At 35.5% G+C, this 14,981-nt stretch overlaps 1 protein-coding gene across 4 annotated transcripts in view; it reads left to right on the plus strand.

Annotated features, from left to right (window-relative positions):
- LOC149770844 (uncharacterized) overlaps positions 1-14,981 on the plus strand; it is a 47,102-nt gene that overhangs the window by 7,141 nt on the left and 24,980 nt on the right. Inside the window, exon 1 of one of the 4 annotated variants that reach the window (XM_089949050.1) lies at positions 4,384-4,484. The exons of 2 other annotated variants lie outside the window; for them this stretch is intronic. The gene's annotated coding sequence lies outside the window, so the exon portion shown is untranslated. Of the gene's footprint in view, positions 1-4,383; positions 4,485-5,129; positions 5,256-14,981 lie in introns of those variants that run through there. One more of the 4 variants, XM_089949051.1, reaches the window with a different exon arrangement.

Here is a 14,981-nt window from a genome sequence, read left to right on the forward strand (position 1 = left end):
ATGGATGCACAAGCCTTAGGTTATGATAAATAACTGGTAGGTTTCTTCTTTATTTTAAAAAGAACTCTCTTAAAATGTGTCTTTGCACAGTGTTTTTTCTGCACTAACCTGTTTTTATTGTAAAAGTTTTTGGACAAAGCTTCAGGATGATTACCATCACAAGGAACCCCAAGAAGTCTCATCTTCATAGAACACTTTCTTTGATTAGCTTTGCAAAGAGCGTCAATGTGCTACTTTATTCAGTTACTTATTTGCTTTCATAAGTAAGAAACTTTGTACAAAAATCATGATGGAATGAAGAAAGGAAAGTAGGTCAGATAAGCAACAGTATTCAAAGATGAAATATTCTTTTTATTTTGAGTTGGTGTGGGATAACTTCAAGCTGGAATTTGTTTTTAGGTTGAGCTAAATTGGTTCTCAAGGATTCAGGAAGTCTGTATGGATACATGCATATATGATGAAACGTATATATGATGAACTAATTACATGCAGTTTCTTAACATTGCTGTCAGGAAATAGTACAGCATCAGGATGGCTGTTTTGTTTTCTTGACGGTGGTGTGTGTGCAGAATCATGTTTAATGCTTCAGTTTTTTCTGTCACTAAACTGGACAGGAAAAGGTATCCTTCAATATTGATCAGCTCAAAAGCTCTTGTAATTGTTCATTTCAAACTAATGAAATAAATTCCAAATCATTTATGGGTCACTATTTTAATCTGATTTTTTAAAATTACGTTTAAAGGTAACTGAAATTTTTATTTAAATCTAAATACATGTTTGTTTTTTTACATATAATTATTTAATGTTCGGCATACTTGTCAGAGTTACGGCTTTTACTGAAAAGACATCCACATCACAAGAGCCACGCAACTCACATTTGATACTGGCTGACTTGATATTCGGTTAACATTTATGTAAGAAATATATAATCACCAATAATTCCTTTCTATTAAAAAGTCAAAGTTTAAGACCATAATTATACATAGTAACTTTTGTAAAACAACTAATTATGAAAGAACCAGGCTATGAAATGCCCAGGTTACAAAATATACAAAATGACTGCCATTCAGTCCTTTGTCACTCACATTTAGTGTGTGTGATTCAGAGTTTTAACATGGCTTTTAAAAGTTTTCAGTCATATTGCTACGATGTCTGCAGTGTGGCATTTTATAGAAGTATCTAGCACTGTGGCATCATGCCACAGACATGTAGCATCATGCCCCACCTGGTCACATTATCATGACACCAGGCTTACCAGTCCTAACACTAACCTCTTAGTACTGAGCACCTAGCAAGGCAGCTGTTGGTACCATTTTTATAAGTCTTTGATATGACTGCCAGGTTTAAAACCCACAACCTCCTGCATCCAAGGCAGATGCTCTCACCACTAGGCCACTGGAGCTGTGTGTCACTCATAAAAACAAGTTTGTGTCCACAGCAGTTGCTTTGCATCTGTAGGAGGTAGAGTGTGAAGGATGTGGTTGTTAGTAATCAGTGCTCCCATTCTCTGACTTGTTCTAGATATGATTTTCCACGCACGAGGATGTTGCACTATTTTGTCTGTTTAAAAGACGTAAAATGTTTTGAAAGCATTCTATTCATATTGTGCAAAACAAAGGGCATGGTGACCAAGATATGTCCTGCTCATGAAATGATCAAATGGAGCATCCTGAAATAGCCTAAAATGTTGAATACAAGTCACTGACATCAAACAGGTAGTCTGTTCGGAAGTAAAAAGAAATCTTGTCAAGGATGAGAGTAGCATATGAACAGATGATGTAATCTCTGTAATCTGCATGTGAGAAATACAACCAGTATGTCAACACATAAAATGGCTCCACCCTAAAACAAAGACTTTCTAGAGATGAAATGACCATCAAGTACTCATTTTTCAACCAGGAGTTAAATACCACATTGATCAAATTCTTATGTGGAACAGTGCTTTACTGGTACATAATTTTCTTATCCATGCAACAAAGAAATCTAGCTGTTTGTTAACCTTATCTCAGTTGGGTTGTCTCGGACAGGTCATCTCAGTAATGGTATCCACGCAATAAAAACAAATTTAAAAAAAAAAGAAACCCTTGTTGTTTTCTGCTGTGCTTGACAGATTTGATCTGAAAACAAACAACAACAGATGTATAACATAAAAACCCATATAGCAACTTAAGGTTTTGCCAACTTTGAGAACACACTATATAAAACATTTTGAGAGACAGACACGCACACAATGCCAAGCTATTTGGTATTATGCTTGAAACTATAATTCGTTTACTCAGCATGGTTAATTTTGTCCTGTTTGTAGGGCAACTCATTAAATTTTCTGGTCAGTGCCATTATATATTGCTAAAAGTACCTAATTAGTTTTTTAATACTTTGTGTGAAACAAATTAAAGACTTGGCTACATTTAATGATGCTGACCTGAAAATTTTCTGAGCTTCAGATTGGATTAAGTTCGCCATACTGTGTGGAATGAACTATGACAGAAAACACTTTTCAAGGCATACAGATTATACACGTCTCTGTCTACAAAAAAAATGAAAAATCCAGACTCTCAAGAGCTACTGCAAAAACCATTTTAACTAGAAATGTGTTATATCAGAGCTGCTTCTTTCAAACATTGTCAGACACATTTAAATGTGATAATACAGTAAAAAATATCAGATATTTTTGTTTCTATTTTCTCATGCGTGGAACTTGCTTACTTATGGTTGATGGGTCGCTTTTTGCCCTATTAACAAATTCATATAAATTTGTAGAATTGTATTTTGAACAGCAAAAGCACATGGCTGGAAATGCTTGTTATGCAATACTTCCAACACCTAACAATTATTACTTTTTTCTTGATGTTTTTTTCCTTCCTTTTTCTAAGAACAGCTTATATAATGAGATTCTACTTAGGCAGTTATTAAGATTTTCATTTAAAATTAGTACAAGACCGAATGACCTTTGTATAGAGTGAGAAGCAATAACAATACCTGATGTATAAAAACGTTTTGAATCTGTTGACTAAATTGCAATGTGCAGGGTTATTTTAATTTATTTGTAAAACATTATGTGACAAAAATAATCTGTGTTGGTGTACCAAGACAAGGAAATCCCAGTATTGGGGTTACATTCTTTGGCTCCCACCTTGGCAGAGCCTCATGGGGAGACAAATTATAGAAACCTTTTGAATGGGATTTCCTTGTCTCGGTGCAAACTCAACATAGATTCTCTTGTAACTACAGGCAATCATGTAGCCTTGTATAAATTCTGGGTACTTACTGTGTGCCTCAGAATTGTCTCTGAAATTATTTTACTTCATGCCTTTATACCATGCAGTAATTTAACATTTGTAATAAGATTTAAAATGGCTACTGTTTTTTTCATTTATATGTAAACCACACCCTACATCTACTTGTCTAGGGTGGACTATGACATCAAGATAGCAAACAGCTTTGATACGCTTGAAAGGCGGAGTGTGAAAGCTTGCCAATAGCTTCCTGTGGCCTAGTAGTTCCTCCCAGGGTTTTCCCTGGGTCCTTCCTCTGCCAGATATACTGGCCATCATGTATGCTGAAAAAGGGTATCAAACCAAGAACAACAACTATGCCTATATTAAGCACAATACTGTATATACTTGTTTATCAGTCAAGTCCAACTTCTTCATTGTATACCTTGATCTGTCATTGCATAATCATGATAATGTGGTGGCTGAACAAGGTCTGTTTTGTTTTGCCTTTTACTACTAACAGACTGGACAGACCCAGATCTGCTGGCACATTATGCACTTATATCTGGATTTGTTCAGATTGTAGTTGGACTTGTTGGTACATATAGTATTAAGTGCATGTTTGAAATACTATAGCTGCCAATTTATGAAATTATCACAAAGGCTTTTTTGCCTTCTTTCTCCTCAATAAAAACGAAATACACCTGGAGCACCTGTTCAGTCTAGTTCCACATTTGATGACAGCTTTCGATGATGTGGTTGATCTGTTCTTACAGTATTGTGGTGGAGGCTGGGAAGGAGAGTAGACTATCATCTGATCTGACTTCATCACCCCTAAAGGGTTATGTCAAGGCAGAGTATCAAATCAAAAGAAGTAGTACAGGCATGTCTAGAACCTTGTGTAATACTATTGTGGTCTATGTACAAAGCTATCTATATGATTTCAGAAACACACTATATTGAAAATTGTCGACACTTTCAGAACTGAGTCCAAGACCTTAAACTGGAAACCTTGTGAAAGCATTTCTCTAATTACAGCTAGTTCTGGACATAATTTTATACTAGGTTGATCCCACATATTGCTAATGGTAGGCAGGTGTCAAATATCTACTGTGTAATGTTGTCAACACAGTATGCATATATGAATGGTGCTACAGTAGATGTGGTTGATAATCAGGAGTGATTACATGTTTTGCCATTTCTTTAGTGGGATGACAGGTTAGAGGAGACAGGGACCAGTATCTCTTGTCTGCATGGATATTGTCTTTGGTAAGAGTCAACTTTAAATCTGTGTACACCTGTCTGGAAAGAGTACATGATATAGATGTGTGTGTGTGTGTGTCTCTCTCTCTCTCTCTGTATATATATATAGAGAGAGAGACAGACAGAGAGATAGTGTGTGTGAGAGTATGTTTATTTATTGTTTGTTGAACAGATGATGTAACATTGGGTAAAATACAGGTTACTGTTTTCAGACCAATGAAATGGTATGATTTAAGTCAATAAGATTATAAGGTTGACAATTGTACTTGACATTGGAGGTGTGATAAGCATGACTAGTATTTACATAAGAGTTGATTGCTGAATCATGCAACCCTACATGAAAGACATGTATAGTACTCCCACACTACAAGATGTCTGGCTGTTAGGTGGTCCCTTTTATACTGTAGGCATAGTCATGAATCCCATTCCATTACTTAATTAGTATTATTTGTATTACTATACATGTATTTTATGTAAAATACCACATTATGAGGGTGTCCACTTTGACTGTAAACAACATTGGTCTTTTAGCGATTGTTTACATTGTTGGCTTAAAACTTGTAAATCAGTGAGTTGGTTTAGACCCTAATCTGCTGTACTATATATAATGTGATCAAAGAGCTTAGTATTTGCTGTAGGGTGCTAAGCTGCGCATTATGCATAGTTAGTGTGGTATGTTCAGCTAGAGTCACTCATTTACCCTGTACCATACAAGTTAGAGTGTTATCTTAGTTTCAGATGACTGGATGTAAGCTTTGATGTATTTGTCAAAATCAGGCAAGACTCTGCATTTCTTTCTACCTTTTTATTAAGCCCTCACTGTATGCAGTAATGGTAACTTGAATTTGGCCATGTCTGTCTGTCTGTCTGTCTAAGCTTGTTTGCAAGATTGCTTTTTTTTAAATAGCCCACTTGACATAGACAAATGAAACATGGTAGTGGTATTTGTATTCATGTCTAGAGGACCTCTTCAGGAAGTCTGGATGGGATCATTTAACAGCCCAAAGGAAAGGGGCATTTAAGTGTTTGTAGTCAGTTTACTAATTAGGAATAATAAGGAACATGTTCAGAGTAGTGAGTGAATTACATACTATTTGGGTTCGTTTATCTATTAATGTTGATCATATGCCAAGAAATCTTTCAGTCAGGTCACTTTGGACAGAATGTGTCAGTCTTATATTTTCATTGGAGTCAGAATAGATTCAGAATGGACTCCCAAATTATGAGAGCCTAAGTTGGATCCATCCAGTGCTTCTAAAATTACAGAAACCCAAGAAAGTGCTTCAGAATTTTAACTTTGGTAAATATCTAGAATGTTATGTATTTGATTCCATGCATACACCTATACATATCAAACCTGTTTCAGACTTCGTGATTGTTAGTTTTTTTCTTTGTGGTTTATTTTCATTAGGGTGATACTGCATGTTTAACATTCATGTACACATTTGTGTGGAAACCTGATATGCAAAGCTAACTCAACATTTACATGTGTATGCCAAATGTCCATTCTTATGGGTAAGGGTCAGAGGTTACTGTTGTAGATAAACAAGCTCTGAATGCCTTGACATTTGATATGTTTGTAGGTATGTGGTTTAAATGTACTATGTGTGCTTGCATATATCTCTGGGTCCAGTTGAAAGTTTCATTGAACCTGATCTGTCATTGCAATATACATCTGTGGATAAGGGTCTCTGTTGTTTGGTGTACTGATTAAGCATAATAAACTGCATATACCCTGATCTTTTGTTTCATCATATGCAGGCTGATCTGGGTCTTTGTGGTTAACCTGATTGGTATGCTGGTATTTATAGTATTTGTAAAAGCTCATTGGTGATAATATTGGTTTTGGCAGTTTCAAAATTAGGCCATTAGAGAATAACCTTTTATCCTAATCTGATACTTAATTCTTAGTTGCATTTATTACCATATATATTTTGTTACAGCACGGTCACACACACACTGTATTTTGCTATTCAGTCTGCCAGAATATTGCTTACCTTTTCTAGCATTATATTCATAACAAATCCTTTTGCTTTATCATGCAAATTTCTTTTGATGTTGGTTTCTAATCTCATACATGTTGTATCAGCTTTAATGGGTCTTTCAAGTAATAAGGCATTAAGTTTGCTGGAACAATGTTTATCAGCATGTTGATTTAGTGGATGTATAAAAAAATGTGCCAGATTATTGTTCTGGCATGTAAAAAATGTTTTGGATGATAAATCTTTGTCTTTAAGTACCAGTAGTATATATTGTACATGTTTTATTTTTGCTTGGAGTTGAAGATTGGCTGTCATGTCTGGGAGAGTATGTTTTATTGCTGTTACATGTACTTAATTGTAAGTTTTGCAGATTGATTCAGAGTATTGGCGATGCTTTGTATCCATTGATTAAGAGCATGGGTAATGCTTTGTATCCATAATTTATTTTCATCATCTTGGGCATAATCAGTGAGAAGGCTACTAACCTAGACAGGTGCTTTTGCTTGGATATTGTTTGAGAGGGTCAGGGTGAACAAGTTTCATTGCATCACAGAGGGAAAATAGAGAAATAGAGGGACAATAGCAGGTTAGAAATAATGTATAAAAAGTGAATCAAGCATAACCACTTGGATTATTTCATTACATCTATGTAATATTGTAAGCACAGAGATCATTAATGAATGATTTTGTCTTGTATATTTGATAATTGTGCGTACCAGATAAGAATTTTTCTGGTGCTTGTTCTGATTTAAATTTATCCCTATCAATAGTCAATCGTCTCACATTTGAAAGGGTGTGGATTTGAATCCAATTTTGGGATCAGTCATGGTCTGCTTTTCAGTGTGCCCTTTGGCAAGGCACTTCATATCAGCCAAGGTCAGCTGGTGCAGTGTGCCCTTTGGCAAGGCACTTCATATTAGCCAAGGTCAGCTTGTGCAATGTGTCCTTTGGCAAGGCACTTCATATCAGCCATGGTCAGCTTTTTCAATGTGCCCTTTGGCAAGGCACTTCATATCAGCCATGGTCAGCTTGTGCAGTGTGCCCTTTAGCAAGGCACTTAATATTAGCCAAGGTCAGCTTGTGCAGTGTGTCCTTTGGCAAGGCACTTCATATTAGCCATGGTCAGCTTGTGCATTGTGCCTTTTAGCAAGGCACTTCATATCAGCCATGGTCAGCTTGTGCAGTGTGCCCTTTGGCAAGGCACTTCATATTAGCCATGGTCAGCTTTTTCAATGTGCCCTTTGGCAAGGCACTTCATATCAGCCATGGTCAGCTTGTGCAGTGTGCCCTTTAGCAAGGCACTTCATATTAGCCATGGTCAGCTTTTTCAATGTGCCCTTTAGCAAGGCACTTCATATCAGCCATGGTCAGCTTGTTCAGTGTGTCCTTTGGCAAGGCACTTCATATTAGCCATGGTCAGCTTTTTCAATGTGCCCTTTAGCAAGGCACTTCATATCAGCCATGGTCAGCTTGTGCAGTGTGCCCTTTAGCAAGGCACTTCATATTAGCCATGGTCAGCTTTTTCAATGTGCCCTTTAGCAAGGCACTTCATATCAGCCATGGTCAGCTTTTTCAATGTGCCCTTTAGCAAGGCACTTCATATCAGCCATGGTCAGCTTGTTCAGTGTGTCCTTTGGCAAGGCACTTCATATTAGCCATGGTCAGCTTGTGCAGTGTGCCCTTTAGCAAGGCACTTCATATCAGCCATGGTCAGCTTGTGCATTGTGCCCTTTGGCAAGGCACTTCATATTAGCCATTGTCAGCTTTTTCAATGTACCCTTTGGCAAGGCACTTCATATCAGCCATGGTCAGCTTGTGCAATGTGCCCTTTGAGTCTGACAAGGAACTTCATATTAGCCAAGGTCAGTTTAATGCAGTGTGTCCTTTGGCAGAGCACTTTATATCAGCCATGGTCAGCTTATGGCAAGTTCTGCATGATGCTCTTTGACAAGATACTTGACACCAGTAACCATGGCACTTTAAAATCCCTTGTTTTTTGTTCCTGTGCCTGAAAATAACATATACTGAACCATATATTAGTATGAATGTAGTTATATTTCTAACTTGTCCATTGATGGAAGTTACTTTCTTCAAATTTTAAGTTGTGTGTTAATATCAGCAGTACAAATAATAAGTCACACTGGTGATTTTCAGCAACTAGATGACCGTAAAATGTTTGAAATCATTTGTTGACAGCATGAAAAGACCTGAAGATTTAAATCACCAGATTTGTTATTTTTATTTAAAATCACAGTGTTTTTGATGAATGTAAGTGTCAGCTGATAAGACGTTTGCCTCCAGGTTCGTTACACTTATCAGCTACACAACACAGTGCACAAAAATAACACTTTCTCTATCCTAAAATTTATATTTTCATGAAATGAATCACAAATTCACATAACATTTTCCAGCATGGGTGAGTTTCATTTGCAGTAAATATATCTAAACAGGAAATTTTTGTTTAGAAATAGTAGTAGTGTTTGAAAGAACTAACAATTTCAAACTTTTATGATATTTCAACAAATAAAAATGTCTTTCAGAATGATGTTGGAGGTGAGCATAACGAAGGGATTTTATCGAATAAGATTAGATAGCATTTGTCGACAGAAGTGGCACTCTAGGGAAGATCAGACTCCCTTGCCCCAAGATGGAACTGATTTTGTTCATGTGGACAAATTTATTAAGATTTATTTCCCCCGTTGTAAAAAACAAATTTCCCAAATTTATAAGCTTTAAATAATTAAAAAGTTTCTTAGTTTTGTATACCGGTATTGTATTATCGTGGAATGCAAGACATTTCATTTTGATCAGGAGATTTGTTTTCTGTGTACTTTTACCCTTTACCATCAATATCTTTATTTATTTATATATTTATTGAGATTATTTATCATGCTTTCAAGTATGTGAAAAAAACTATACTGTGCAATGAAACAGATCAGGATAGATAAACCCAGTGCCTAAAGACTTACAGAGACATCTGAGTTCTGTGCAGAGTTGGAGATACATAAAAAAACGTACACTATTTGTGCCAAAATTTCATAAATGTGTAAGAATTGGTATCTCCATTGTATTTTTTGGAGTTAAGTAAAAGGCATCAATTCTTTGATCCTACCTGTACTTGCATTTTGTATGTTTGCACATCTTTTTCATGGTTCTCAAGATAGATGCTGTAATTTTTGGGATACAATTGGGGGTTTATCTGTGAAGTTATGTGTACAGTGGACCAAATGGCAACTTGGTCCAGATTGGGTTCTAGAATTTAAAGCTCCTTTGAATTATGCCTAGAGGGTATTCGTTTGTAGCCTTTGAGTCATAATTTTGAGACTTCAAATATTGAGATCTCCACTTATAAATATAAACTTAATGGGCATTAAAAGAGAAATTTATAACATCTCACATTATTGGCCCCTGGGTATATTCTAAACTCCAGGGACTTGAATATAGAGGCAGTGATATTTAGGATGGTTTGCAGAGAGAGTGAGTGTAGTGGTATTTGTTTCATATACACTCTTGGGTTTTATTCTAAAAATTTCTACTTGTGTTACTGGATCTGCTGTTGATCCTTCTACTGAAGCTTTTGTGTATGAAAATCTTTTATGAACAGCACTTTGTGGTGTAAAAGCTGTTTACTTGTATTACTGAACATGCAATTGATATGTTTTACTGAGAACTACTGGTATTTAAATGAAAACTTTTTATAAACAGCAATCCATAAATATAGGTTATCTGTGAAATGACCGTATTGTATCTTTGTCTACTTTATTTGTTGTCATTCAAACAACTGTTAAATACGTAAAATTAAAGACCATCTCACGACATGCTGTGCAATTTTATTCATCAACACTGCTACCGGTAAACTACCAGTGTACGTATTCATTTGTGGACTGCATAATCAGATTTTAAGAATATACTGCCTTGAGCACGTTGGCAGATACATGGTGTTGTGGTTGGCATTGTTTCTTGGTAGCTGGAAGAAAATTGAATAAGTTGAATGTATAATCTCAGCTTGCTTTATTTCAGAGTTGTGATTATTGAATTACATTGGGTTATTGAAAATGAAATTGAGAATTCTTTATTTTAGGTGATAGGCTGTTGGCCCAGTTTTCCTTTATTTTTATACAATGCAAACTATAAGATTCATTCATGTTAAAAAAAGAGTGAGCTGGTAATTTAAGACAAATGCCAGGTTCCTGTCATAGAGCAAACTCGTAAACTGCTGATGGAGTCTCCTTTAGCAAACCAATTGTGTATGAATTCACACACTGATAATACTTTATATTTTTTTTCATATACATCATTTTTCTGAGTTGCAAATCCCACCCTCCTTTTTTTTAAGCATAAAGATGATAATATGATATCAGATGTTAATTTTTAGTGACAGCAAGAGTCTTCCCTTAATTATTATTTACATGATGTCCCATCCCATCATATCTACTGTTACGGCTGATTGGCTAATTTATACTGGGAAGTTTCTAAAGCTTAATCATAACTCAGATAACTGGATACTTGATTCATAATGCAAATTAGCATTCTGATGGTAATAGACTTACAATGGGAGTAAAATGGAAGACTTAAGGTATTTATAATAGCTTCAGGCCAATTTTAGAAAGAGCAGTCTTTTAAGTATTGAGGTAATGGGTTATGAGAAAAAAATGCCACCATAATGTCTACAGATTGTGTCAGCTGTACATATATGGTACCATATTTACTTGCTTAAAAGTTGAGTCCAATTGCAAGCTGCACAGACCCAGATCTGCCATCACATAATGTGCCAGCAGATGTTGGTCTACGCAGTTGTGTAGGAGCAATCAGTAAAATAAGCAATGTACATGTAGACCATGTTCTGCTGGTGCATTATGCAATGGCAGATCAGGATCTATTTTGTTCATCTGTTGGACTGAACTTTAAAGCGATTATGTATTGTATCTATGTCAATGTCTGAATAGCAAGATTTTGATTTTTATAGCCCCTATTTTTTTATCTGCATTTCTTGAGGCGATATAACATTTTTATAGTATGATTTTGGGACATCTGTCATCTGTCCAAAAGTTGATTCCACTACACAAAACATGATTTCTTAGATATAGGGCTAGCAATAAAAAAAGCCCAAGTTGACCAATGACTGTCTTGTCAAACATGGGGTAGATCTGCTTATCATGAAATTTTTTTACAATATTTTAATTCTTTCTGCTCAGTTATATCACTACACTGATCTCTGATCCATAGCAGATGACATGATCAAAAGGTACAGTATAACATAATTCATATTTAAGAAGACGTGCATAAATATTAATGAATCTCACAGTAAATAATGCTTTCTTTACTTGCTGGATTGTGTTTGTTATACTTAACTTTAAGACAAACAGCACATAAAATACAGGCCAAAATAGTTTTGTGAAGAAAACTGTTTCTACACATTCATTTCAAAAGAGCCATTTTTTGTATGATGGCAGCAGTCATTATCAAGTAATAGAAGGTAGGTAATATTGAAGACTCAAAAGCCTTTGAGACCTGTATGAGTATTTCCATTCTAAAACCAACTATAAAACTCTCTTATTTTCATTATTCAGGGCCACTTATTGGGAATACCAAAGGAAATTAGAGAAAGTACAAATATCAGTGCATTCATTTACCGTACCGTATAATCGAATTCATTGGATGGAAAAAAGTCATATGTACATTATGCAGTTAAACTATAATTCTCAAACTTAAAACTTTTTCTCACTATTTTTATATAATTGTATATACATAGGGTGCCAAGAAGGAGCATGTTCTTAGGAAAATTTCAATTATTATGTCTGTATATAAAAATAGCTTATTGTTAATTCTTCAAGCATGTTCTTATGAAATTTTCAGTTTATTATGTCTATATATAAATGTAGCTTATCAGTGATTTTTTAATTGTGTGTGCAACTATGTACATAAATCAGTATATAAATGTACACCAAAAGATTTGTTCCATGCATTTAATTGTCACCCTTTATAAATAAAGTTGTTATTGTTATTATTATTATTATTATTATACAGATGTAGTATAAAACTTCCTTTATGCTTGTCTGATATACTTTTGTATAGTAGCGTAAAAAGACAGTCGTCTATTGTAAAATACATGTACTTTAATTGTATAGCCAGCTTGTTGTTAACTTAATGGAATTCTTCTTCAGCAATGGTTCGATTATTTAGTACATGTACTTTTTAAAATTAGTTTACCCATTAGATTAAATATGTATATAGACTGAAGTGTATTTGCAGGCATATATAATCATAATATTGAAACAAAAAAATCAGAAAACAAGAATTACTATGTTTAAGCTGTTTTACTCTGCACATTGAACAAATAAAAAGGTACAAGTTGATACTTTACTCAGAAAGCAAATGATCAGAAGGAAGGGTGTGTATATTAAAGATCCTGACTTAAGAAAAGGTGCCGTCATTTTCACTGCATATTTGGGCAAAATGACAGGCACTGAGGTGATTATAGTACCTGAATCAACCGTTAACTTTGATCCTGGTTCTTGCATGTAATTGGCTGGGCTTGTTACCTCTCTGTAGACCGTATTTCTGATTGGATATTGATCAAACAGGAAATATGGGTTGACACTGAGATCTCAAATGAGTTCAGCAGTGAGCAAGATCCATCATGTTAATGACCCGATCTTGTACCCGATTCTGCTTGTCTGACCTTGTTATTGCATTCACGGCAACATTTCTGATCATATTTTAATTGAATTTAGAATATGGCTTTGTATCATTAGGATTTTTGACAAGTACATGTAAGGCTGTGCATGCATGTAAATATCACTGTACAGGAGTGACAGTACATTGTATATGATGATACAGACTTCCACCATGTACATTTATGTTTGAAAGATCTACTTTGCTATGTGGGTGTAGCAAGCATTTGACAGGGTATTACAGGGTGACTTGTATGGCTTCAATATACACGCATCTTCTGCATGATTTTGTTAGGATGCATTGGATGCATGAAACCAAATTTTCCAGATTGGAGCATTAAATATTGCTGATGTATCTTAGCAAAGCATTATGGGATCAGACATTTTTTATGTATTATGTTGATATTAAACTACAGACTGTCCTTCATACCTGAATTTGTAAAAAAAACCCCCAAAAAACAAAGCCCCCACCCAACAGATGTTCAACATGATTCGTTTATCATTTTACATAGCCATATCTGGCTAAAATCTTGTTTCATCTTTGGGACTGGTGGTTTAAAGTGCAGGGTAGGGGATCCAGTCTGATAACTGTGTGTAACAGATGGATAATAATAAACAAAAGATCAGTGCTGATGTTTGAATATTTTTGTCAAAGATATTATTTTCCTTTGTTTCTTTAGTATCAGCCTCAAACACAGTATGTTGTAAGACAAGAGATAACAATTTATTCAGCTGCTTATCTTGGTTACAGTTTCAAACTAGGGGCTTGTGGACATCAAGAAAAAAACCCAACCCTTGTAGCTTTTTAAAACTAACCATATAAAGATGCCAGTCATTTATCTTCAGTAATTTGTTTGCTCAACGACTCCAGCTTTTACCACTGATGGGTTGATTATAGGACTGTTGGCATGCCAATACAAGTAATGTGCAAATGTGTTGTGACAGTATTACCATGCCAACTATACTTGCTTATAAGTCAAGGCAAACTGCAAAGAACAAAGATCACGATCTGCCTAGCTTAATGTGCCTGCAGATCAGGGTCTGTGTTGTTTTTTCTACTGATTACTCCTGACAAACTCAGATCTGCCAGCACATTATGTGATGGCAAATCTGAATCTGTACAGTCTGCAGTTGGACTTTCTTATAAGCTAGTATATATGGTACCTTTTGTGAACTGAACTGTTTTCTTCTGCATGCAACTCAAAGAGTCTTTCCAACATTAAGGCCGGATGCAGACAAAAATACAGACTAGGATAAACGATCGTGAAAATCTGCCCTTTGACAGACAATGTAAACCTGATTCTAGGAGTATGAAATATGCAGAGCCGAGTCAAACAGATGGTCAAGGTGACAAGGTTATCAGTATTACCTGAATGTATCATGACTGTCTTGGAGATGCTGTATATGGTGTTACCAACTGTACAATGTCTTCTTAATAGTTTGCTCATTGAAACCTCAAATGTTTGGCAATGAAATTATGCATCTATATAACAAAGAATGTGGACAGAATTAACAGTAGAGACAAGTCCCACACATAAATGTAATGCATGGTTTTTATGTAGTGTACCTTTTTGAAAGTGTATTCAGAAAGAAATTTGGTGGCAGCTTGAAAACGATAAATTTTAAAAAGTCATTCAAGAATAATTTTCAGACTTATGGGGTAGTCTATTGCTGATTGGGGCCGTGAGTGGTCTAAAGCACTTGCTGCTACAGATCACTGCCATCTCATCTCGGTCTGCATGGGTTCGAGTCTCAGGCTTGGCCAGTGTGGGTATGTGGGAAAGCTTGCTGGTAGCTTCTCATGGGTCGGTGGCTCTTTCTGGGTTTTCCCAGGTTTTTACTCCAAC

Source organism: Sinohyriopsis cumingii, unplaced genomic scaffold (genome assembly GCF_028554795.1).
Source record: "Sinohyriopsis cumingii isolate HCF-2022 unplaced genomic scaffold, ASM2855479v2 utg002260l, whole genome shotgun sequence".
NCBI lineage: Eukaryota > Metazoa > Mollusca > Bivalvia > Unionida > Unionidae > Sinohyriopsis > Sinohyriopsis cumingii.